This window comes from Dipodomys ordii, unplaced genomic scaffold (genome assembly GCF_000151885.1).
Source record: "Dipodomys ordii isolate 6190 unplaced genomic scaffold, Dord_2.0 Scaffold67, whole genome shotgun sequence".
In the NCBI taxonomy this organism is placed as follows: domain Eukaryota; kingdom Metazoa; phylum Chordata; class Mammalia; order Rodentia; family Heteromyidae; genus Dipodomys; species Dipodomys ordii.
In genome coordinates, this window is record NW_012267283.1 from 3,324,462 (window position 1) to 3,351,570 (window position 27,109).

Below are 27,109 nucleotides of genomic sequence, written 5' to 3' on the forward strand. Positions count from 1 at the left end.
CAAGTGGGGCAATGTCATTCTTTCTGATGGAGGCATAGAATGCCATTGTGTATATATACCACATTTTCTTGATCCATTCATCTACTGAGGGGCATCTGGGCTGGTTCCATATCTTAGCTATGGTAAATAATGCTGTAATAAACATAGTTGTGCTGCTAGCTTTAGTGTGGTCTTGTTTGTAAACATTTGGGTAAATGCCCCAAAGTGGGATTGTTGGGTCATAGGGGAGCTCTATAGGAAGTCTTTTGAGGAACCTCCATACTGCTTTCCAAAGTGGTTGAAGAAGTATACACTCCCACCAACAATGAAGTAAGGTTCCCTTCTGGCCACATCCCCTCCGGCATCTGTTGTTGTTAGAGATCTTGATTTTTGCCATTCTAACTGGGGTGAGGTGGTATCTCAATGTTGCTTTGATTTGCATTTCTTTTATGGATAATGAGGTTGGACATTTCTTCATGTGCCTATTGGCCATCCTTCTCTCTTCTTCAGAGAAGTTTCTCTTTAAGTCTTTAGCCCACTTATTTATTGGGCAGTTGTTTCTTGAGGATTTGTTGTTGGGGGATTTAATTTTTTGAGAACCAGGTATATTTTAGATATGAGACCCTTGTCCGTTGTATGGCTAGTGAAGATCTTCTCCCAATCTGTGGGCTTTCTAGTGATCTTGCTAGCTATGTCCTTTGCCATGCAGAAGCTCTGCAAATTCATGCAACCCATTTGTCCAACCTTTCTTTGATTTGTTGTGTTTCCAGGTCTCTATTCAGAAAATTTCTGGCTGTGCAAAGTAGACCTGGGGTTTCTCCTATTCCATCCTGTAATATTTTCAGAGTGCTTTGACATTGAGATCTTTGATCCATTTGGAGTTGATTCTGGTGCAGGGTGATTTTTGAGGATCTAGATTTAGTTTTCTACAAGCAGTTAACCAATTTTGCCAGCACCATTTACTGAAGAGGCTGTCTTTCTTCCATTCTATTGTTTTAGCTCCCTTATCGAAGATTAGGTGGCTCTAGGTCTGTAGGTTCATTTCTGGGTTTTCACTTCTATTCCATTGGTCCTGAGGTCTGTTCTCGTGCCAGTACCAAACTGTTTTGATTACTATGGCTTTATAGTAGTTTGAAATTTGGTATTGATATTCCTCCAGCAGTGTTTTTTCTGTTGAGGATTGTTTTTCTATTTGGGGTCTTTTATTGTTCCATATGAATTTTTGGATTGCCTCTTCTATTTCCTTAAAGAATGAGGTTGGAATTTTGATAGGTATCACATTGAATTTATAGATAGCCTTGGGAAGTATTGCCATTTTCACAATGTTGATTTTGATAAGGCAGATTTTTATAATGGATATTTATTCAAATGACTGTCTGGTTTATTCTAATTTTTCTAAACCTATCATAATTTTGGCCTTCCTTGAAAAATGTTCTGTTTTTTTCTTCCTTCTTTATGAATGAAAAGCTTAAAGTACTAAGGGAAAAATAACCATCTGGATATTTCTTGCTTCCAACATCAGGGAAAAAATAAGGTTATTTCTTTTCCTCCTCAGCTTCAATCTAAAGATAGCACATTTCTGTGTCAATACAGGGGCTTGAATTTGGGGCCTTGAGCTCTCACTTGGCTTTTATTTTGACTTGAGGGTCATGCTCTAACACTTGAGCCATACCGCTTCTTGTAACTTTATTCTAGTTAATTGGAGGTAAGAGTCTCAGAACCTTTTCGGCTAGGGCTGGCTTAAACCACATCCTCAAATCTCAGTTTCCTGAGTAGCTAGGATTATAGGCATGAGCTACCAGCATACAGTCAATTTATCACCTATCAGAAAGATTTGAACATTTGTTCATGCAACAAATGAAAACCTTTTTTTCAAAACTCCTGTCATGCTAACAGTTAAAAAATTCAAGTAGCAATGCATTTCTCAAAACCAAAATAAAGTAATTTAAACAAGCATCTTAACAATGAACATGCAGCATATTTGGTTTGACCACAGAATATCTGCCATCAATGTGAGTCAAACACTGTTAGATGAGCAAGCCATATGTAACTTTAGCTTTCCTCTAATCTTTCAACCTAATTCTGTATTTATTCAGATATTGTTAATATGTAGTTCCAGTTACTTCAGTTTTGACAGAACTATAAACACTGTTGGATAAAATCTCTGAGTAAATAAACATATTTTGGGTGAGTTGGAGTTCTGGGCATGTAATAGGAGGGATTAAACTTGAAATTCTGTTTTTCTTTTCAGCTCTTTTTCTGCCTCCCTTTGTCCTCTCTATCTCCTTCCCTTTCTTTTTTCTTCTTTAATTATCCCCCCCCTCGACTTTTTGGTAGTTTGGTTCCATAAGGATGTGTCACATTTTTAAGAAAAGTTTTCTTACCCACCTTCTGTTTGATAGCATTGGTTCCTAGCTGTGATATTTTCACTACCTTCAGATAATCATAAAACCTATTCCAAATGTGGAAATAAGCTCATGAGAATATTGTTTCAATGAAATTCGGGCCTAACTTTATAACAACTGGACTATTTTATATCTCTAATGGGCAGAAGATAATCTGTAGGTTTTTGTCTGATACAGAGGTAGACAATTTCTGTTTGTGGAAAAGATAGACCTAAAGATGAAAGGTGTGGCCTTCATAAACAAGAGCCAGCTTTATATCCAGTCAATTATTTTGTCTATTTATTCCCAGCATCTCTGATGTACTTGGAACTGGTCAGTTTTACTAGTCCCTCATAAACGAATGAGTCCAATAGAGTTCTTTGAAACATATTCCTTTTCTATTTGTTGGAATTTACAATGATACTTGAACAGAGTGTGATGTTTTGTTTACCTTTTAAAGGAATGTATGTTTTGTGTGCTTATTCATATTGGTAATATTAATAGATACACTAATATCCAATGAGCTACTTGCATTTGGAGTCAAAGTTATTTATACATTTGTGACACAAGGCATATACTCCATAAATGTCTTATGGTTGTTGTAATTGCTAATGGAAAGATGAGTGCAAATGAGAGCCAGATCAGCAATGAACACTCAGGTCCCCTGGTACATTAGATTTTAGATACTGTTACTATCTTGGGCCAGAGGAAGGAGGTGGAAGGAAGTCTCATGGGAACATAGATAAGGAAGTCTAAATAAGTTCTCTGTATATTAAACTCTATGTCAACATACATTTTGGCAAGAAAGAAAACCAGGGAACAACTAGTTTTGATTATAAAATCGTGGGATTGTGAAAATAAGTGTTTACATACATTTAAAGATACTTTGAAAGAAATATTTTGCATTATATTTGAAGACAAAATAAGCACAAAAGTTACAAGCAATTAAATATGCCTATCTTCAAAAGATTTTTAAAGAATCTCCATCAGATTTGAAAATCATTCATAAACTTTCTTGTAAGAGATTAATAAAGATTCAGAGCTTGATAGCTTTTAAAAGTCAATTCTGGTAAGAGGATCATCTGGACCACAATTACCCAAGGAGAGCACTGAAAGTGCAGAATTCTAGCCCTGTAATGGCACTTACGTCAGAATGTTAAGGAGTTGGATAGAGGAAGGTAGAAATGTGGTGAGTGTATGTATGTGAATGTGTGTGTGCATGAATGTGAGTTTTGTGTATTTATGCATACGCACACATGTGTGTACATGCATGCATTTGCATGTATGTATACACACATGTGATGGTATGCATGGGTATATGTGTATATGTGTACATGCGAATGCCTATGAATGTGATTGCATACATATGTAGGTGCAGGCATGCAGTAAGGTACACATATATGCATGTTCATGTGAGTATATATATACATACATACATGTGTATGCACGTATGCATGTGAGTGTATATGTGTATATGTATGTGTGTGAATTTATATGTGTGAATGTATACACATAAACTTTATTATGCTGCAGGAGATCTGGATGTACCATTAAGCCTGGAACTACTGGTGAGGGATTTTTGTATGGATGAGGGAATCTCAGGGGCTTAGAAGGCTAGAAGTCTTGGTGATGTCATAGGGATATTCTCATGCTGGCGGGCAGTAAGGTGCTTTTCAGACCTGTACAATCCTTGCAATTCCTATATTGAGAAGTGAGCTGCCCCACGGTCCAGAGTGTCCAGTGTGAGCCAGATCTCATTTCATCTTTCATTTTCTACAAGCTACTCTGTACGCTTGTCTGTCCTCCAAGCAACGAATAGGTATAATCTTGCTGGAAGGCAAAAGCTGGCTTTGCAAATGAACCCCCTAAAATTAAAAACATTCATTATCTTTTCAAACCTCCCTTGGTCCCCAATCTTATTTAACACAAACCAACAATCAATTCTTTAGTTGATTTTTTTTACATTTGGCAATGCTTTCAATAATTATTTTTAAAAGAACATTTTGTGTAATCATAGGTAAATAAATGCATCTATAGTGCATCATTATGATACAGTTTTTAATGAAGTGTGAAAATAATTATCAGCTACGTGCTCTGTCAAACATTTCTTGTGTCTACTTTTCTTTCTTTCTTTTTCTTTTTGAAGGTTGAACTTAGGGCCTGGGAGCTGTCTCTGAGCCTCTTTGTGCACAAGGCAAGTGCTCTGCCACTGGAGCCACAGTACCACTTCCAGTTTGTTTTTCCAATTTTTTTTATAATGAACAGTTATTAACTTTATGATTATAAAAATTCTACAAGCAACCAGGCGCCTGTGTCTTTCTCCTGTAATCCAAACTATTCAGGAGGCTGAGATCTGAAGAAGGCAGTTCAAAGCCAGCAGGGCAGGAAAGTCTGTGAGACTCTTATCTCCAATTAACCACCAGAAAACTGGAAGTGGCGCTGTGGCTAAATGTAATAGAATGTTTGCCTTGAGTAAAAAGAGCTCAGGGACAGAGCCCACACAAACCCTGAGTTCAAGCCCCACGACTGAGGAGAAAAAAAATGCCACAAACTGCCTTTTAATTTCTGTCTTCAATGAATAAGAAACTTGTTAGCTAAATCTTTAGGTGAGTGATACTGGAACAAGTGTCTTGATTGTTATTTAAGTTAATTTACTTATTTACCAGTACTCATTGTTTTCTTCATATAGCTGTACGAAGGGGCTTCGATTTAACATGGCTTTTATGTATGATGCGTTTTGAAAGGCACGGCTTTTGCCTTCTGTTGACAAGTCATTAGGCCATATGCCAAAGGCAAAGGGCAAAGCTTTCCCTTATAATTTAATATTTGGCCTGTGGTAGCAATGCTTTAGCAATATCAATTATTTTTATCCATTTTAAAGCCAGAAAGTTAATTTTCAGATAGGATTTAAAATCTCCTCTTTCCTTTCTTTTTTCATTTTCCTGCCTCTAATACATCCAAATCAGTGTTTCTAGTTCTTTCACCTGCATCCTGCAATATATATTTAAAAACCTGTCAACTTAGTGGTTGGAGAGAATTGTTGCCATGTCCAGAAAAAAAAACCCTGTAATTCCCATGAGCCACAAATTCTCATAAATGTGGAGAGCTTATATTTATGGCTTATTCCTAATACTGCAGGCTGAGGTTAGAGTTTTTCCATTTCTGGGGACAGATTGATGGGGAGAGCCAAGGGAGTTGAAGTGGGTAAAGAGAATGATTATGAAATAGATTAGGGAATCTTCACCTGGGTGAGAGGAAATTGAGAGTTATGAAAGAGGAGATGGAGAGTCACAAATTGAAGACCCAGTGCTGTGGGTGTGGTAGAGGATGAAGCTGGTGAGAGGCAAAGAAGGCACTCAAGGGTGTGTTTTTAGAAGAGACATTTCAGCAGGAGCATGGTTAACCTGTAAGATCCAAGGTATCACAAAAGCATGACAGTGAGGAGTCGGTGCTCTGAGTGGGACACCTACCTATAAGAGATGACCAAGTCACGAAGACAGCACAATGGGCAGCTGGAGGAAAAGAGCCACTCAATTCTGAACTCTTCAGTAGAGGGGATTGTCAACTGTGAGGTGGTTCTGCTGGCATGAGTTTTTATGGACCTGGAGATACTGTTTTTCTCAGGAAGCAGAGAGTAGGAGAAACTGAGTACAAGTAGCAGAGGATAAAAGCAAACACTCTTCCCATGAGAGAGACATGCTATCAACTACTCAACTCCATACACCAAACTGGAAATGTAAGGTTGGCAAGTATTTTTTTCCCCCTTTAAGTCTCATTCATACTTGGAGAAGTTTTATCTTTTGGTCTCATTCATACTACAAAAATGTTTTCTTAGTGGGGCACCAATGGATCACACCTGTAATCTTAACAATTCAAGAGGCTGAAATCTGAGGATCACAGATCAAAGCCAGCCAGAGCAGACCTGACACTCTCAATCTTAGCAACTCAGGAGGCTGAGATCTGAGGATCACAGTTCAAAACCAGCCAGAGCAGATAAATCTGTGAGACTCTTATCTCTGGAAGTAGAAATGTAGCAAGTAGCAGAGCACCAGACTGGAATGAAAAACCGAGTAAGGATGGAAAGGCCTGACTTTAAGCTCCAGAACTGGAACAACAAACAACAACAAAACAACAATAAACCATCCTATTCCACTTGGTTTGGAGTTAACAATTATTCATCTTAAGTGTCTGTGTGCTTATTTCATTCTCTGGATTCTATATTCTTATTAGACAGATCCACAAGTGCCTGGCCAGTGTAAATGAGTAGTGGAGGTCAGATAAAGGATTTGGTTAATGAGTTGAGGGAGGGTTTTTTTTTTAAAGGATTTTGACATTTTCTTATGAAATGTATCTCAAAATTCATACTCACATACTTCACCCACAAAAAATTCCCCACACATTCTCTTATGGGTCCTCCACCATTCCTGGTCTCTTGGATTCCCCCCCTCCCCACCACCCAACCCCCTGCCGGTGCAATCAGTCTCCTAACTACATCAGCTCCCCTTCCCCATCAGTACAACCTGGTGATCACTCTGAAATACATGTTAAGGTGCCACAGGTCTGCTTGGATATTGGTATTAAAACTCATGAATATGAGATTACCAAGCTGGAGCTTGCTCCATGCCATCAGTTATATTGGAGAGACTTTTTGTTCTAACATAGTATCTTGAGTGTAGGCATCAGAACTTACTTTTATTTTGGATTTGGATGGGTCCATAATAATAATGACAGTAGCAAATGAACTCCTGATGCATCAGGAGCCTGCACATCTTCCTGTTAGTTAGAGTGTGACTTTAAATTACATGACCTGTTGTTTCATCCTGGGTCAGCTTACAACGTTATTTCCACTGTAAACAATGGTTCCAAGTTTAGGAGGAAACACCTTTCCTGCATGCCTTGTCATGTGATGATGGGCAATTAGGATAACTGTGATTTCACTATAATCATGAGTTAAACAACCATGGGGCCAAAGCAAGGTGCAGGGTGACCTCCTAGCCAAGAATTTGCCCAGTAGTTAACTTACATTGTGCATCTTGGTGCTACCCAGTGGAGTGGGACAAGACTGACAGCTTGCGTAAAGCAGAAAAGGCAGGAATCTTGGGACGAAGCAGTATCAGTTAAAATCCTGGCCTTGAATTGGGCATGATGGTGCCTTGAATCTATCATATAAGTTAGGAGAGATGTGTAAATAGAAGGATCACAGTCCAGACTGACTTAAGGAATAAATGTAAGACCCTGTTTGAAAAATTACAAAAGCAAGGATCAGGGGCCTGGCTACAGTGGTAGAGTGCCGGATTAGCAAGTGTGAGGTTCTGAGTTCAATCCCCAGTTCCACAGAATACTACTACTACTACTACTACCACTACTACCACCACTACTACTACTACTCCCCTGAAAAGTTACTGCCTAGCTTTTTAGTTTTCATCAACCCAACATGGTTCTGTTATCTCTCAGTTAATAATAAAAAGCAGTAGAAGTACCCTTTCATAGGCTCCATAAATATATTCCTTTGCACATACCATTTTGTTTAGAGATTTAAATTCTTAATTGTTTTAGAAGTAGTTTGGCAATTTTGAATTGCTATGTCTCTTCATGTATAATATTCTTAATACATTAAAGTAAGGCTAGTTCAATGAACATTATTTCAGTCCTACATACATACATTCTAGATAGAATTTTTTTCCAGCAAAGAGCCATGATGTTCCTAACACTTTATGTCTTAACACATCAGACAAGGACAGCTCGCATTAAAAATCAGTGTTCTCAAGAAATCAGAGAACAGCTAAGCATTGTTTTCTCACTACTACTCACATCAACAGTAACAACCCCTTGCAAATGGTACCAAAGTGCTTTGGGTCCCTTGTCTTCATAGAACTAACCCTTCCACTGTCCTGTGAAGCAGGATGAACTTCATCTTGATCTGATAGAGATGGAGAACACAAACCTGTCATTAAAAGCATACCTCCGCTGAGTCATTTAACATACAACTTAAAAATGCAATTAAAAATTTAAAAACATGATTTAAGAACTTTAAAATTACAATCCAATTTTAAAATATACTTTTGACCTCTTTTGTGGCTAAAATGAGTCACTTTATCATCTTCCTTATGAATCTCTACTACCACTTGTTAATTTTCAACTTTTCCTGGACATATATATCTATACAGATATCTACATATATCTGTGTGATATGCCTATAAATCTCATCTGTCAACATAGAATAATAGTGTTTATGCTGCCTGGAGTGGGCGGTATGTTTAGATGTGAGACTAACAAGTACTCTTTCATCTTTGGCAATGCTACCAAACAACTCCCAAAAATAACAGTATTGCTGGGCCTGGGGAACCCAAAGGCAAGTCCTTGTTTCAGTTCAGGGGAAATACAACAACAAAACAAAACACAGAGTTCACCTGAGCCAGGCAGTGCTCCATCCTGTTTATTATTCATGGAGTGTTGGTGTTATTTCAGCCATGTTGTGCTTTGGGATGTGTTGTCCCAGGACTGCTGTGCCATTAAAATTCCTGCCTTTCTACCAGAGAATTATCACTGTCATTATCCTAGGGACTGCTTTTCCAACTATTAATACTAATAGGCATTTGGAGCCTATTTGTGTGTGTGTGTGTGTGTGTGTGTGTGTGTGTGTGTGTGTGTGTGTATGTGTGTAGGGGAATGTTAGCTTTATAGACTCAGTATTGGGAGAACTTTTAAATGCTATGAAAGCAGTTACTGCTGCATTATATTATCTACCTATCTACCTATCTATCTATCTATCCATCCATACATCCATCTATCTGTGTCAACTATCTGGAACAGCTCAAAGAAGCCCACTCCAGGCAGCATAACCACTATTATTCTCAGTTGACAGATGAGATTTATGGATATATGTATATCCAAACCATTTATCATTTGGTGTTGTATCCTGGCAGCTCAGGTTCCCCATTTCCTCCAGATTTTACACACTGATAGATTAAGAAGCCAAATTCAATAACTAGAATGAGAGACTCAGAAGTTATGACAGCAGGATCCAGAGAAAACATCTCTAGTTCAAACCTTCCTGTCACAGATGACAGAGTTGTCATCTGTGACAGGAAGGTTTGAACTAGAGATGTTTTCTCTGGATCCTAGGCCGTCACTCAGAAGTATGAGCATAGAATTGCAAGTAGAACTCAGCTCTGTCACTTTTAGGTTGATATCCTCCTCAGCATCTCAGAAGCAGTATGAAAAGAGAGGATCCGAGGTGGAGTAGCATTTGGTGGACCAGCGTCCACCAAACATATTAGAAAAACATTGCTTGGACCATTGTATAGATGTATGCTACACTGCAATCCCATTCTTATAAAAATCTGCACAGACTTTGGTGTTGTCATTTAAATTTATAGTTTGGTTACTGCTCTGGCAGGCAGCTAGACATATGGCGGTTTGAATAGGCTATTAATTACTTCACTCCCTCTGGAAGAGAATGTTCTGCTTCTCCCCTGTAGAATGTTCTGGTCATTTGTTACCAAACTCAGGTACACAAAAGTACAAAATCTCAGGGAAACTTTTCTGGTCCCCATAAACATTTGAGTCATGATGCTGTTACATTTCCCTAGGGTACTGCTTTACCAAGAGGTTGATTGTGGTTATGCCCTGAGAATTCGGATTTTAGGATTTCCATTTCCTACCTGTGGAAACTGGGGCTCAGGCAGGTAATTCATATGTACTGATCATTCATGCAGATTCCCTGCAAGCCAGATTTCCCAAACTCTGCCAATAAAACTTAGGGGATTCCCTTATGCTACGTTCTCATTTAGACCCCTTCTTTTTGTTCCCTTACAAGAACACACTCATGATTTTGCTTCTGTCTCTTTAGTCTTGCAATTCTAATTATTGTAACTTCCTGCAGTCTTGATATGCGTATTCCAGGCAAAAAGAGCTATCATACCACCCTAGGCTTGGCACTTCTTATTTTCAGAAAAGATCTGAAATTAACTGGAGTCTTGGAAGTGGGTGGGAGGGGCCATTCATTTGCCCCCTTAGTTATTCGTGCTTTCTCCGTTAGTCTCTGAATTGAAAATCACTCCCATTTTTATAACAATTTGCTATTCTGACATTTAAAAAGACACTCATGTTCAGATCTGTTTTTCTAACATGATATTTGTGGCTTGAAAAGGCGATGTGACTTTTTTCACATTAAAGATGTGATTTATTTTTTTACCTCTCAGATTTGTGATATTGGGATAAATCTCTCTCTCTCTCTTTTAAATCTTTGTATAATGGTAGGATTTTGGACTAGATGACTTTAAGGAGCCATATTGGTATGACATACTTTACTTATTTTTTTCTGTTCTTACTAACATTGACTTTATAAAATCAGGTTGATGGACTGAGGCTTTTAGTCTAGGAATTTTTAGCCAAATATGATGGTCTTTGGGATTTAAGGATGTGGGAAGTGGTGAGTTCTGGCCAGGATGATCTCAGTTTGGGATCCTTTCTCTGGGGTATCCAGTTTTCTCAGAAACTATCCAGGCAAAGCCTTCTTGGCTTCAGATACCTGCAGCCCTGTGTCAAGTGCTCCCAGCTCCTGCTCTGCTCCATGTCACGTTTGACATTCTGGGAACAGAGATGCTTCCAATTCATCACAAAACCCTGAGCTGTCAACAGGTGAAACTGTAAACTTTTTATCTAGTTGTTTCTAAAAAGAAATAGAAAGATTCCAAATGTTTCTTCTAGATGTTGAAGACTATGAGGAAAAGGTTCTATCTTCATTTTTTTTTTAAGAAAGTTAGAGGCCTCTGGAAGGAATGGAGGTATTCTTGGGGCAAGTCTTCTTCTTTCTTTCGCTATTTCAAACCTATCACTTTGGATTAAATCTGGATCTAACCTTTTGCCTAGATTGTTGGAGATACAGCAATACCTTTCCTAATACTAGAGTCGGAGACAAAGTTTCACTTCAATTTCTATGTATCTGAGGTATGACAGTGCACTGTTTAGACCATCTTACTTCACCCCAGACTGCATTTGGGGGAGAAGCTAATTGACTTGAAGAACTACAGAACTGCCTCCCCTAATAATGTCTTAAATTCCAGAGTGTGGCATTTAAGGCCGTTCAAAATCTAGTCACAACTTGTTTTTCCCCAGTTTTTTCTTTGCTTACTCTTGATCTCTTGGGGTTTATTTTAGTATCTTGTCTTCTGGAATCATCTCAATCTACCAAGGCAGACTCAGTGGTAGTACTTGATATCCCCAGTTTAGAATCTTAACCTTTGTCTCAAAAACTTGGCCTGGGGTTTAAGCTATGCTAACCCTTGTCAGTCTCTAGGAGCTTACTCTCTGGCTCTGAGTAGTACCTGCTCCACCTTCACGTACTGGTGGTAGGTCAGGAGTAGGTGGTGCAGAATAGTCTTCATGGATTCCCTACGGATGTCCTCTGTGCCTGGCCTTGGACTCAAAAAGAGTGAATGAAATAGATAAGATTCTTTTCTTCTTCTTCTTTTTTATTATTTTTATTTTTATTGAAAAGGTGATGAACAAGGGGGTTATAGTTACATAAGTAAGGTAATGAGTACATTTGTTTTTAATCATTGTTAACCCATCTCTCATTTCCTCCAGCTTACCCCTCCCTGTCTCCCCCCACCTCCACCGCCAAGTTGTACTGTTCATATCCCACATAGTGTCAAATGAGTATCAATGTTGCTTTGGTTCATCCTTTGTCCTGATGTTTCTGTGATTCCCTTTTCCTTCCACATATTGACTAATCTTATATACAAGACATGAGATACAGAAAACTGAGATAAACAACAACAAAAAAGAACAAACTACATATGGGGCCTAATAAGAACCTCTTGTTTCCACATATTGGAGTTCATGTTGATATGCGTCATTATATATGGTCCTATGCACTAAGCAGTTGGTTATTGACATCCCTTGTTTAGAGTATCATAGACATATTCTAGTTCTTACAAATGAAGAAGATCATGCAACCTACTTTTCTATGGGTCTGGCTTCTTTCACTTAATATAACTTTTTTCCAAGTCTTTCCATTTTCTTACAAATGGAACAATGTTATTCTTTCTGATGGAAACATAGAATTGTATATATCAAGTTCTTTTGTAGCCTAAAGGAGTTCACAGCTCAATAAGGAGGGTGATTGAGGAAACTGGCAAACAAACAAAAGGTCATGGAACAGGTGTTGCGAGAGAAGCCCCTATGGCTGAAATGGAGGATGCAGAGGAGGGCCAAGTCCACCGTGCTGCCCTCGTAGAGCTGGTTAGGGAAGGCATAGAGATGAATGCTGAGTCCCTGAGATGTTTCATGGAGGATAACTCATACAGCACCAGAATTTCCTACTTGCGACCAGGAAAAATAGCTAGCAAGATCAATAGAAAGCCCATGGATTGGGAAAAGGTCTTCACTAGCCATATAACAGATAAGGGTCTCATATCTAAAATATACTTAGAACTCAAAAAATTAAATTCCCCAACAACAAATCCTCAAAGAAACAACTGCCTGATAAATAAATGGACTAAAGACTTAACAAGAAACTTCTCTGAAGAGGAAAGAAGGATGGCCAATAGACACATGAAGAAATGCTCAACCTCTCTAACCATAATATAAATGCAAATCAAAACAACATTGACATACCACCTCACCTCAGTTAGAATGGCTATAATCAAGAACTCTAATAACAGATGCTAGAGGGGATGTGGACAGAAGGGAATCCTACTACATTGTTGGTGGGAGTGTAAACTTGTTCAACCACTTTGGAAAGTACATGGAAGTTCCTCAAAAGACTTCATACAGAGCTCCCCTATGACCTAGCAATCCCACTTTTGGGCATTTACCTGAATGATCACAAAGAAGACCATATTAAAGCTACCAGCACAACTATGTTTATTGCAGCATTATTTACCATAGCTAAGCTATGGAACCAACTCAGATGCCCCTCAGTAGATGAATGGATCAAGAAAATCTGATATATATATATATATATATATATATATATATATATATATACACACATACATACATACATACAATGGAATTTTATGCCTCCATCAGAAAGAATGACATCACCCCATTTGTTAGGAAATGGAAAGACTTGGAAAAAATTATATTAAGTGAAGTAAGCCAGGCCCAAGGAAACATAGGTTCTATGGCTTCCCTTATTTGCAATAACTAGTATATGTCTGGGACAAGCAGAAAAGGTCAAAAGCTATGTACATATGACCAAAGATTATGTTAAGCAAAATGAACCCCAAGATAGGGACACAAGTGGTTTTTTCTTTCTGGCTATTGTTTCTAATGTATTGATAATGCACCATGTGATTTTTTTTGTTTCTTTGTGTGTTCCTACCCCACTGTTTTCACTGTATTTGATGTCAGTGCCCTGAATCTTCTTCTCTAATTTGGGGGGGAGAAAGGAAAAAAACAAAATGCTTAAATATGAATACAAGTGGACCCATTGTAACAATGAGATGTACAAGACACTATGTTGAAAAATGAACTTTACAATTTAGGCAATGGAGAGGGGGGAGTATAGTTGTGGAGATGGGAGGGAAGGGATGGTAGGGGAAAACAAAGGAGGAGGTAACAATGCTTGATAGGAAATGTACTCATGACCTTGCTCATGTAACTGTAACCCCTCTGTACAGTATTTTTACAATAAAAAACGAATTAAAAAAAGATTCCTGGAAAAGAGAATCCCATGGTCTACCAGTTGTACTTTTGCAAATGAAGTGATATGAGAAAAAGATCAGGGCCTTTTGGGATAGAAATCTTTAACCTTTGGAATCTAGATTGCTCCAGGAGCCACTGCCATGGCCAGGGGTATAATTCTGTCTTCTTGCAGAAGAAAATCCCCAGTGGCTGCTACAGCAATGTGTGAAATGTACATGGCCAACGGAACAGGCTGTAATTTTATCCGGCTGAAATTAGTGGGGATAGCTCTTGATATGACCTTTGGTCCATGTGAAGTTGCCTTATAGTTTTGGAAATTTGAGCTCGGAAACAAAATAACCAAGTGAAATGATGAGTCTAGAACCTCAGAGGGTAAATGGTTTCTTCCAAATCATTTCTTCCATATGTGAGCGGATACTGTCATGATCAGGCATCCAGTCCAGGACAATGGTGTACACAAGGCTTTGGGCATGTGATGGTGGTGACTCCTGGTGCTCACCAGAGCTGGCTGTGGAGATGGAACATTTGTCACTAGAGGAGAAGAACAGAGAGGAGAGGGGAAGGGCTTAGAGTTAAGCCTGTTCTCTCTAGATGCAGAGTATACTGAGTGCCTGGATCGTCAAGAGGGGTGTCTCCATGGACACATTCTTCCATGGTGACGTTAGGGACAGTGTCCAAAGTCCCTGTGGGAAATGGGGCGGTGAGAAGAATGGAAAAGAACAATGTTTTCCAGTAAGACCATTACATGATGGAAATCCTGATGCTGATTTGCAAACATCTCTTTCCCTTAGGGGAAGTTAGAGCAGTTATTGATTCCTAAATTACCTGGGGCTTTTATTAATGTCAGATGTTGTGACATTTATGATTTGTGATAGACAAAATCAATTTACTAACAGGTAAATGCATATGAGTTAATCTCAAGATCATACCACTGAGTGAAAAAACAACAGAATATACACATTTATAATATATATATATATATATAAATGAATCATTTATATGTTTTATAAACATTATATAACCACACATTTATGTGTATACACACACATACACACAGTTTAATAATGCATACACAGGTGTACAACTATAAATGCCATAAAAATATAAATGTAAAAGTTGAGTATGTGATTATAAATTTTCAGAGAGTGAGCTTTGTAATGAGGTAAGGTACTTATAGGAGATTTCAAGGAAATGCTAATATTCTGTCCTCTAAATTGGATATTGACTTGTGTATTTACACACTGAATTGTAACACCTTTGTCCAACTATTTAAAGAAAATAAAAATATAATTTAAAAATAAAATGGATACTGAGACTGAGGCTAGGGGTGTGGCTCTGTGGAAGTGTACCTACTTTAGCAAACATAAGGCTCTGAGTTCAAACCCCAGTACCACCCATTCCAATAGAATAAAACAGACTCTGAGAATAGAGGTGTTTATTATTCAGTGATTCTTTCTGTGTTACACATTTTGGTGAGTGTTATTTATGTCCTCTACATTTAGTAGAACAATTATTGAACTCTTCCAATTGTCATGGATAGGCTTTGGGGAGTAGAGTCAGAATTATTGTATGCCTGATAGCCATATTTCTATGCATTTGAAGGAAGGGAAGTATACGTCTGTAGGCAGATATCCATGCATGTAAATGATGGACATTTGGTCTGTTGCCATCTTCTTGTGAATCAGCATGACCCTGGCTTTCCTTATATCAACAACTGATTTCTATTAACACAAATTGACAAATGGGCCTCAAATGCCCCTATTAAATCAAGTTTATTTCTTTTCCTATCATGGAGATTGTGAAGAAAAGGCAGCCAGATCTCCATGTCTTTAGGTTCTGCATCACACACTCAACCAAGCAAGTACCATGTACTGTCCAGTGATGATGTTTACATCTGTCATAAACACATTTGTTCCTTCTCATGAGTCCTTAAACAATACAGTGTAACAAAGATTTATATAATACTTGCGTTAGATTAAGTACTGTAAGTATCTAGAGATGATTTAAAATATACACGAGGATATGCTTAGTTATGCATAAACAGATATCATTTTATATAAGGCACTTGTGTCTTTGTAGACTTTGCTATCCCTATGGGGTCTTGGAATTAATCTCCTGTGAGTGCCAAGGGAGTGATAATGTAGGTATAAATAAGGAGAAAGGTAAAAAACTATGCATGCAGTTTCATTATGACGTTATTTAAAAAATCTGATTGTGCACAAATTTAGAAAAGAAGTAGGTATATAACTGACCCGTCACATTAACCTCATTAAACTATACAATAAAAAAAAAGAAAAATGAAAAAAGTGCCACAGGAAGTATTTAAAATGGAATGTCCTTTGAATGACTTGTTTTCAGGAAAAAGGATAGGTTTTACAAGCAGCTGGCCCATTTGATTATCTCATTTCCATTTCCGGTGTGGCCAGTCATCCCCTCCACAATTCTGAGCTGTCCCACTTGATGTTACTTTCTTTTCTTTTCTTTCTTTTTTTTTAAAAAATGTGTTTTAATTGTTTGTGGAAGACTCTTCATTCTGCTTGCCAAAACGATGAGATTTAAATTTGGTCGCTAGAGCATACTGACAAACCAAGAAACCTGGAGTCTAGCCTAGGTATTAGTAAAATTACTGTGACAGGGGACACATGGCAGGGTGTGGTCTACAGATGCACATAAGTTCTCACAGAAAGCACCAGAAACTTACCTCAAACTTCACCCTTCCTTCTTCCTTCCTTCTCTCCCCTTGGCCACACCTCCAGTTCTGTTACCTTAGGTTTTTTTTTTTTTTTTTAAGATAGGATCTCATGTTTTTGTCCTGACTGGTCTAAACCCTGATTCTCCTATCTCTGCCCCTTGAGTGGTAGCGATTACAGCCATGTGTGATCACCCCCCATACCTCTTTATCTTTTTCTATCTATTTTACTGTCCCTGGTTAGGTCTCCTGGGAAGAATAAGACTCAGGTCAGTGTTGAATTTGTTATGAAGCAGATCAAAATGTGGGGAAGGGAAGAGAAGGGAAAGAAACAGAATTGGGTAATGGTAGAGGCCAGGTTGAGATGGAGACTCAGTGGAAGCCTCAGGTGACTCTAGGGAGCAGAAAAGGTAAAACAATAGCTGTTCAGAACAGTTCAGAATTGGAGGTGATAGGGCTTGGCCTTTCCACTCACCTGTGCTATGTGAACAATGAATGCTGGTCACCTCAAGTCAATGGGCTGTCTTTTCAGCTGAGCTAATTCTCCAAAGAGGCCTACAGCCTGTTTGGCAACTTCAGCGGAGTCCTTCCTTCTTGAAATGGGATTTGGAAGGCTCCGTATTCACTGTACCTCCATGCTGCAGCCAGAGTATTATTACTATTCTTATATTAATTATTATCAATATTACTGAGGCTTGAATTTGGGGCTTCATGCTTGCTAAAGTCTCCAGTCCTTTTCCTCTTAGTTATTTTTGTTTTTGAATAGGGTCTCTTGTTTTTGCCTAGACCAGCCAGGACCACAATCCCATGGGTTGGGGTGGAGGAAGTGGGGGTGGGCTGATTAATTGGAAAGCCTCTGTGGGTATTTCATTTATATTAAATATGATCCACAGAAGGAGTGGGTGATAATTCCCTCTTGAACTAGAGGATAAGTATTGTCCATTTGAATAAATGACCACTCCCCTTTCCAGAAGCTGTGCAAAGAGCTGATGGCTAGTCCTGATAACCTTTCCAAGAGAGGCCAGGATGACCCAGAACAAAACCATTTTTCCTCCCAAAGATTGTTGCTCCCAATCTCAACAAATAAAAAATTCTTTTCATGCACCATTCTTGTTACCTTTCTTTAAGAGTCATCTTCACTGTCTCACCATCCCAAAGTGTTTTGCAGTCCTTCTCCAGCTCTGGTCACAGCCTCTCTGCCTTTGCCTCTTGGCATTTGTTCACCCCACACATAAGCATCAGCATGAATGCTCAGGAGAAAATGTTATGTCCTTTCTCAGAGACGTTGATGATGCCACCATTACCAAGTTCATGATGCTGTGGTCAGTTAAGACTCTTCAGGATCAGCCTTAATATCTGTCACCTCTCATGCTGACCAGTGACATCCATCTCCCTTTCTTGTATTTATTCTTTCATGCTGGGCTTAGAAAGCATCTTTTCCCCCTTCTTAATCTCTATTATCAGAAACAATCAGTTCTTCTTCTGGGTTCCCACAGCACTTATATTGTGTTGTTTCATGATTTTGGTCTTAACTGGGTGTTCATCTTTCTGTCCAGATAGTGGGCTCTGTGAGGGCAGAACCATTACTGTAACACCTCGGTACTGCAGAAAGCACCTGTTATATAGATCGCAGGACCCAGCTATGGAAGAGGCTCAGGAAATGCTCGTCCACTTATGAACACTGCAACTGCCTAGCTTGATTGCAACTACCTAGCTGAGACATAGTTTAACAACATATTCATCCCCTTCCCCACTATTAACCCCTGTAGAGGAAGGTTCTAAGTTCTCTATACGTTCACACTGACATTTCTTTCTTCATTTAACCAGAAAGTGACCATATGGGAAACAGGACTAAGCAAGAAATTGATTAAGCTGTCATTTGGCTTATTTCTTCTCCCTAGCAGCCTTTTCACTGGGTTAAAACACACAGCAAGTGTTAATTATATGAATAAATCAAACTGCTAAGACAGAAATTGGCTGCTCTTTGGGGGCTGTGCTTTTTATTATTATGTGGGAATACCAGGTGGGAATATGAGGATAAAAGGCAATTCTCAAGTCACAGAACCAGAAATACATTTTCTGAGAGTCAGAAAAGGACTTTAAAAACCATCTCATTTTTGTCACTACTCATCCCATTAAGTAATTCTAGTAGGCGTGGCCTATGATCTCCTTCTCTTAAAAACTGACTGACATAGAATTTGCCTTTAAGTAATTATTAGAAATAGGCTGGAAATGATATGAAAAAAACAGCAAAAATACTGTGATTTTAATATTGATGATAAGAATGATGGCAGTTTTTCACTTTACTTCTTAGTCCCTACCTGATACTATATGGCCACACATATGCATTTCTTTTTCCTCTTCACAAAAATTTCCTGTGCTTATATGATTATATAATTATGTTCTATTTTATGAAATTGAAATATTGCATGCACTTTGTTAAAGTCCTATTGTTTTCCTTAGGATTACTGTCTGAAGATATTTTCACAATTTTTCTGACCATTTCCCCATGAATGGGCATGAAGATTAATCTATATAACAATCAACCCCATCCATCATAACTGAAGACCATAGAATCTAAATTTCTAAGTTAAAATAAAAAACAAAACTAAAACCCCTTTTAATGTTTTCCCCAATCCTAGGAGCATATTTTTTTTTAATTTCCAACTGTCTTTACTGTAAAGTATTTTAATCAATGGTTCCAGTGCTTCTGAGCTCAGTAGTAGAATGATATTTATAACACACTATAAAGAAATCAAAACAGAATGCTTCATTGATAATTGTTAATAACTGGTGCTTAAGAATATTGGGAGTTAGAAGTTGCATGCCTTATTAAAGTTAATTGAAGTTGGAGGCACAGCTCAACTGGTAGAATGAGAGAAAGTGGATGTAGGTACTAAGTTCAAGTCCTTGGACTCAGACCAAGAAAAGAAATAAAGTTAAAGCACTATTTTGTTTACATATACAGCTCAATTTTTCAGAATTATATATGTTTGATAAGTATACTATTGGGCAATTTTTACATATTTTATAAAGAACTATGAGAAATAAATTAGGAAATTCCAGAAATGATGGATATGTTAATAGCACTGTTTGTTTTGACCTTTACACCTTATACACGTGTAGATGATGAATTCATGCATAAGTTCATTCCTATGCATGTAGGCATACAAATATGCATGATAAATTCAACTTTGAGTAAAAAAGGGAATGCGGAAAATAAGGAAATGAAGTAGAGGGTTTAGAACTGTACCTAGTTCCTATTTTTCTCCCCCTTTTTACACTTCCAATTGTCAAATGACTGCCAGTTCTTTTAACTTGAAACAGATCTGGATGAAATCCTAGCTTTTTCTCTTACTTTTCAATAAAATCTTTAGCTCTAAAAAGAAATTCTAAATTTACATCTCTGAGCCATAGGATTTTCATTGTGCCACTGCCGTAACAAGCAGGTTAGGTTAGGTTTCCTGTAAATATAGCTGAGAGCTTGAGGTTTATAGCAATGCATCTTCAATCATAAAGACCATTTTTGTATGTACATTCCTAAAAATAAAAACATAAAGAGCACATATCATGGCTTCGGTTTCAGAAAGACAATTTTAGCACACTTCGTGGTACTCCTGTGGCTTCTGTGCTCCAGTTTGAGTTCTATTCTGTGGGATTTAAAAAAAAAAGTTCCTTTCCATGGGATGAAAGTAGTTCAGAGATCTGGAGACATTGGCCATGAAGTTTTGGAATCCTGTGTTCTCTAGGAGTATAATTCCTGTTTCTGCAGTCATTTCCGGTGTGGCTGGCTTCAGTTCTGTTCCACTTGGACTCCTGTCTTCTGGACTCTTTCCCTTCAGTCTTTCGTTGAATGTGGAGAATAGAGGGGACTCTCTAGAAGAGTCTCAGAAGTAGTATTATCATTGCCCTCATTCACGAGATGAATCTTCTGATAAAGAAACACTGCAATCTTTTTGTAAATAATTTTTTTTCTATACTTGCAATAGTGTTTTTAAAAATTATTTTTTTCTTCTTATCTTAAAAAAACATTGTAAAGTTGATGTATAGAGTGGTTACAGTTACATAAGATAATGAGTATATTTCTTTTTGAACAGTGATTACCCCCTCCCTCATTTTCTACCCCCTCCCAACCCAGCTCCCCTCCCCCAAGTTGTAAAATTCATTTCCAACATAGTGTCTAGTGAACACCACTGTTGTATTGGTTCAAACTTTGCCTCACTGTTTCTGTGATTCCCCTTTCCTTCCCCAAATCAGATAAACTTATATATAAGGCAAAGTGTACAGAAATCATAAACAGTGACAACAGGAAATAACCCAAAGGGGGAAAAAAGAAAGAAAAAAAGAAATAACTGCCAAAACACACACACACACACACACACACACACACACACAACCTCGTTTCTATTTCTTGGAGTTCATTTTGATAAGCATCAATTTATATAGCTATATGCACATAACTATCCAGCTATTTTGATCCTCTGCTAAGAATATCCTAGACTTATTCTAGTTACTACAAATGAGGGAAAACATGCAGACAATGTTTCTTTGAGTCTGGTTTACTTCACTTATATAATTTTGGCTGCAATTTGCACCAAGCAATAGATATTCTGTGCCTATTTTCTTGGTGTTCAATCAAGGCTCTCTTCTTCTGTTTGCTCTTGAAATTGTTATTAAGAGGTGTGCACTCTTATTATTATCATTATTTATTATTATCTTTAAGTAGTTGTACAAAGGAGTTTCCATCTTGATCAATGTCACCCCTTTTAACATTCTCCTCCATCTCTCATCTCCCCAGCCCTTCTCTCATTCTTAACTTTATAGGATATACATTGGATTCTTTTAAAAAATATTGTAAAGGTGATGTGCAGAGGGGTTATAGTTACATATGTGAGATAATGAGCACATTTCTTGTCAAACATTGTTTCCCTCATTTCTGCTCCTGGAATCTGCTTTTGATACTGGTCTTGAACTACATTTAGGAATGGTGGTCTTGCCTTCTATTTAGTCACCAATAATATATATTTACAGTATTTCATGGCAAGACTAATACCTCTCATTCTAGTTATCATTCTATCATTCTGTTTTATTTTCCATAGCATTGTTCTTCTTCAAATATGCTAGACACTTCACTCATTTTATTTGTTTCCTCACAACCCCCCCCCATCTAAAATACACATCAAGGGCAAAGATTACTGTTTTGTTCATTGATATATCCCGAGCACATAGTAGAGACACAGTAACCATTTGTCAGTGATGTGAACCATTTCTCAGAATTTGTATGTTAAGTCCATTGTATTTCCGGTACCTGAGAGTTCTTGTGATTTATTTTAATCAGTGAGGAAGAGTATCCCCTCTCATCCATTGTTTCTAATTTAGCATTACCTTAAGATAAAAGGAATTGCCACCATCACCACAAATCAAGTAGCTTACTTTTCTAGGCTCCTAAGGAAGTTCTTCTAGTTTAAATCTCTTTCTGAGTAATGGTATGCATGAGTAAGTTAAAGGAATATAATGCATGGGTAATTATGGATCATGCCACATGAGAATCAGCAAGGACAGCTGCACTTAGAAAAATCTCAGTCTCTTCTGTGGGCAATCCTGAAGAGATTTAGACATGAGCTTCATCCTAGCTATTCTCTTTATTAATTATGCAATTGATGAATGATTACTTCATTTGTCACATACTCAGTTTCCTCACCTGTGAAATGGGGATACTCATACTACCTCACCAGGTGAGTTTGAGATTGAACGAGATAGTATGGGGAAAATGCCAGCAACACTAAATGTGAGTTTCCTTCCTATTTCCCTAACAAAGAAGTTCAAAATAAATTGTAAGGGTTATCAAAATAATTTCTTATATAGAAACAAGTTGATGTTCCAAAGAGGTAAACAAGCCACTAGATAGGATCAGACATGATGTCATTATAATAACATTTGGTAAAGCCAATTAAGTACTCAGTAAAATGCTCTTAATAAGAATATCCCTAAAAACATTTCCATTATCATCAGGTGGATGGTCCAAAAAAGTGTAGATCTCATGACCTCATTGTGCCTAAACATTGCAGGAAAAAAATTCAGGCTTAAAGTCAAATAAGCAACATATCAAAGTGAGGGAAACAGAGCCAGGAGACTGCCCTCTCTCTGTTGCCGCTAATCCTGCTCTCAGCACCTTTGCAGGTGGTACCTGTTTCATCTACTTGCTATGCTATGCATTTGGCACTCTTCTTTTCCCTCTCATGTTACAGGTGTCCCTAAACTGGGATTAAGTTGTGCAGGTTAAACACAATAGTACTAACATGCTTTGACCATATGGTATAGTGTATATAATCAACCCCAGGAAATGGATAAATAAGACAGACATGTAAACAAATCAGTATTTACCCGATGTACGAAACAAAGACCCAGTAAACCAGGGACTCAGAGGAGTCTGAAAGGTAGAAAGCAGTTGTGTTTGGGCTTAAGATGAAGGAACAGCTTGAGGGAATCAAATTGTACTACTAAGTGAGAAGTAGCACCAAAATGATGGGGGGCCTGGGGGCGGAAAGCAGACCAGGATACAGGCAGCAAGTAGAAGGGGGTTGCACAGAGTGAGCAACTAGGGCCCTACTTGTTGAGCAGGGGAAGGGACATTTGCTTCCTGGCAAAAAAGTAGCATGTATAGATATGAAAGCAAAAGTGCTGGAGATCGCCTGTTACTACCTGCCTCTGCATGTACCAAGATGTGGACCTGGGTCCTTGTCCAGCTAGACATTTCCATATATTAGGTTATAGCCAGTGTGTCCCCTGGCCCATCCTCAAGTCAAGATCTTCAAGCATGAGTAACTGTCATTTCTTTATTATTTCATTTATGCAATCAACAAATATTTACTGAGACTTGGTTATATTCTACAGAGCTCTACTACTGCGAATTTAATAGTGACAAATCTCTGGTTTTAGGGCATGTTTTGAGGGGCAGTGACATAGATGATTAGAGAATGGACAATGAAACAATCAGAAAGTGATGATCAAGTAGCGATCAAGAAGTGAACAGGCAATGCTAGTGTTAAACAAAAAATCAAGGCTAAATGTTTTGATGAAAAATAGTCCTAAGCGACTGTTTGGTGGGCAAGAAAGGCTTTTCCAAGGAAGTGATGCTGAAGCTGAAGGCAGAATGACTGAGGAGTTATCCACGAAGGGCTGGGGGACTAGCATAGAAGAAGAAGGAAGCACTGTCAGAGTGAGCTAGGAAGGAGCGCTTGGAGGAAATAAGACGGAAAAAATAGAACCCTAAATTAACCAACGGAGGCAGAGAGAAAGTGAGTTGGAAGATTAAAAGGCAGGGACTAGGAATTTTCAAGGAGCTGTGGTGAAGAGTTTGGGTTTAGTCTAAGTCCATGGAAAAACCATTAGAAGATCATCACTAGGAATGATATAAGATGGTTTTCAAAAAATTACTTCAAGCCATAGTGGGAAGAATGGTGATAAGGTGGGAATGTGGGGGCAGGGAGTCCACATAACCTGACACAGAATGGTCCAAAGAGAGAGGCTGGAAGCCTCAGTGTGCATGCTAGTAATGAATGGAACTTACCGTAGAAATAAACCATTAAGATTTGGGACTAATGTTTACGAGAACATGAGTGAGTGTGTTAAAGTATGGACCCACACATATACTAGACTTGAATCTCAGAACATGACCTGATTTGGGAATTGGGCATGTCTATAATCCCAGCTACTCTGGAGGCAGGTAGAAGGATCATGGTTGGAGGCTGGACTGGGCAAAAGCATGGGATTCTATCTGGGAAATTAACTTAAAGCAAAAGGAACCAGGTGCATAGCTCAAGTGGTAGAGCAAGTGCTAGTCCCTGAGTTGAATCTCCAGTAACCTTTCCTCCAATGGAAAAAAAAGAAGAAAGAATATAATATTATTTGGAGTATTTTTACCTGTGATTGAGATGAGCTCATTCTTGATTAGAGTAGGCCCTAAATCCAGTGATCAATGTCTCGATAAGAGACAAAGAAACACAAGGGCCAAGGGGAGAGTCAAGTGAAGACAGAGGCAGAGAATGGAATGGTTTTATATCCACACCAAAGGGTGCTAGGATTGTCCATAGGCACCAAAACCCACAAGAAGTGTGGAACTGAGTCTTCTTTACCAGAGAAAAATCAAACTTGGGGAAACTTTTGGACTAAAATGGTGAGAGAATAAATTACATACTTGTTCCAGCCAAGCATGTGGTAAATTTGTTCTGGAAGCCATGGGATATTAATAGAGGAGGGAAGAGGGGAATCAAGAGTCACTGAGACTGGAGCCATAGCTCCAGTGTTCGAGAACCAGCCATGAATGAAAAAGCCCAGTGAGCAAGAGCTCAAAACCTTGAGCTCAAGCCCCAGTACCAGTGCCAAAGAAACAACTCTTTAAGCTTTTTAGTTGTATCTACTCAGTGGGTGATGATAATCATTACTGAGAAGGGGAAGATGGAGAGGGTGGGGAAGAAATAGAAGCTTGCAGGTACAGGGCTGGGGAGGGGTAGAGCAGAGGGAGCTCTCAGCACTAGGTTAAAGCCAGGCAGGGAGAATCAATATTGCTCAACAGAAAGACCAGTAGAGGAACTCATCATTTCTCATTCTATCTCTTTCTTCCCTTACTTGGGGCTATACACAGACCATTGGTGTCACCCCCAGAATTCAAGTGTTTTTGCAATTTAAAACTCAATGTGATGGTGTCAGGAGGTGGGGCATTTGAGAGGTCATTAGGACCTGGGAGTGAGCCCTCAAGAATTGAGTTAGTGTCCTGATAAAAGACATCTTTGAGTGTTCACGCCTCATTTCTGCTGTCTGAGGACATTGTGAAAAAGATGGCCATCTGTGAGTCAGGAAGGGAATGCCAGTGCCTTGACCTTGGAATTCTAGCTTCCAGAACTGTGATGTATTTCTGGTTTATATAAACCACCCAATACAAAGGTATTCAGTAACCTGAAGAGACGAGGCCCCCATATATGAACCCGAGTCATTTACTTAATTTTGTTGAGTCTTGTTTGTTTCATTAAAAAAATCCAACCACACAGCATCCCCACTTTTTCCCTAGCTCTTTTCTCTAGCAATCAGAATCTTCTCCCTGAAATGTGTTTTCACCTGCCATGATTTGAACAAGTGACCAGACACCAAGTGCCTTAAAAATTCTTTTTTTTTCTCTCTAAGAATTTCTTAGTTTTCCATTCAAGGATCAAACCCCAAGCCCGACCCACAAGGGATCACTTTATGATAATGTGTCTAAGCATGTCTAAGCATGTTAAGATACTTTATTACAAAACATTTTGAAATTGAGGAATCTGTGAAAAGTGTGTCCAATTGTTAAGACATTGGCCTCTTTCTCTCCATGAAAGAATGTATGTGCCAAGATAAAAACAAACACCCCCCCCAAAAAAACCCCAAAGAACCTACTCATTTCTTCTGTGTGAGTTGCTTATAAATTTCCAGGAGTCAGTCAGCAATCCTCAAATGTGTTGACAGATTCTTTAGGATTCTGTGGTTAGCAAACAGTTAGGGAAACTGTAAATAATTGCCTCTCTACTTTGGCTCAAAGCTGTTGTTACATCCCTCATTGTCACATCTGTCTTGGCCTCCCTAATCCTTCACTTTTATGATTCTCTGTCTTTTTCATCGTATTCACTGGGAGGTGGAACTGTTTGGAGAACTTTGTGTAGGTGCTCTACCACCTGATCCACACCTCTAGCCCATCTTTGGAGAACTCTAAGCATTTCTGACTTTCACTTATATACAGCCAGACCACCATGATTTGAACTCCTTTCCATAGTCTACTGTTGGCTCTGTCTTATCCTTGTTGTTGTCCTCCTCCTCCTTCCCTTCTTCCCCTTCTTCCTGTCCTTCCTCCTTTTCTTTCTTCTTCTTCTTCTTCCTCCTTCTCCTCCTCCTCTTTCCTTCTTCCCCCCTCGTCTTTGTCCCTCTCCTTCTCCTTCCCTTTATCCCCCTCTGATCTTTCTTAGTTACATGCATTCCTTGGAAGTATGCTACAAAAGCTATGGAGGTAGGACATCTGACACAAAGGTTTTGTCTTTCAACCTAGCTCTTTGGCTTCTTCCTTTTCATATTTCAATGGTCCCTTGACTTACCTTGCTGCTTAGTCTACATTAAAATTTCTTCCCAACTCATCTCACAGTTAACTGGATAATGATCCAAATTGTCTCTTGAACAAGCCTGTCCATACTGTGACTCCTCTGCTTTACCTAGACCCTTGGGTTATTTTGGATGAAACATTTCTGAGCTCAAAACTTTCTTTGGAATTTTTCTTTCTTTGTTTCCTTCCTTCCTTCCTTCCTTCCTTCCTTCCTTCCTTCCTTCCTTTCTCTTTCTTTCTCTCTCTCTCTCTCTCTTCCTCTTTCTCTTTCTCTTTTTTTTG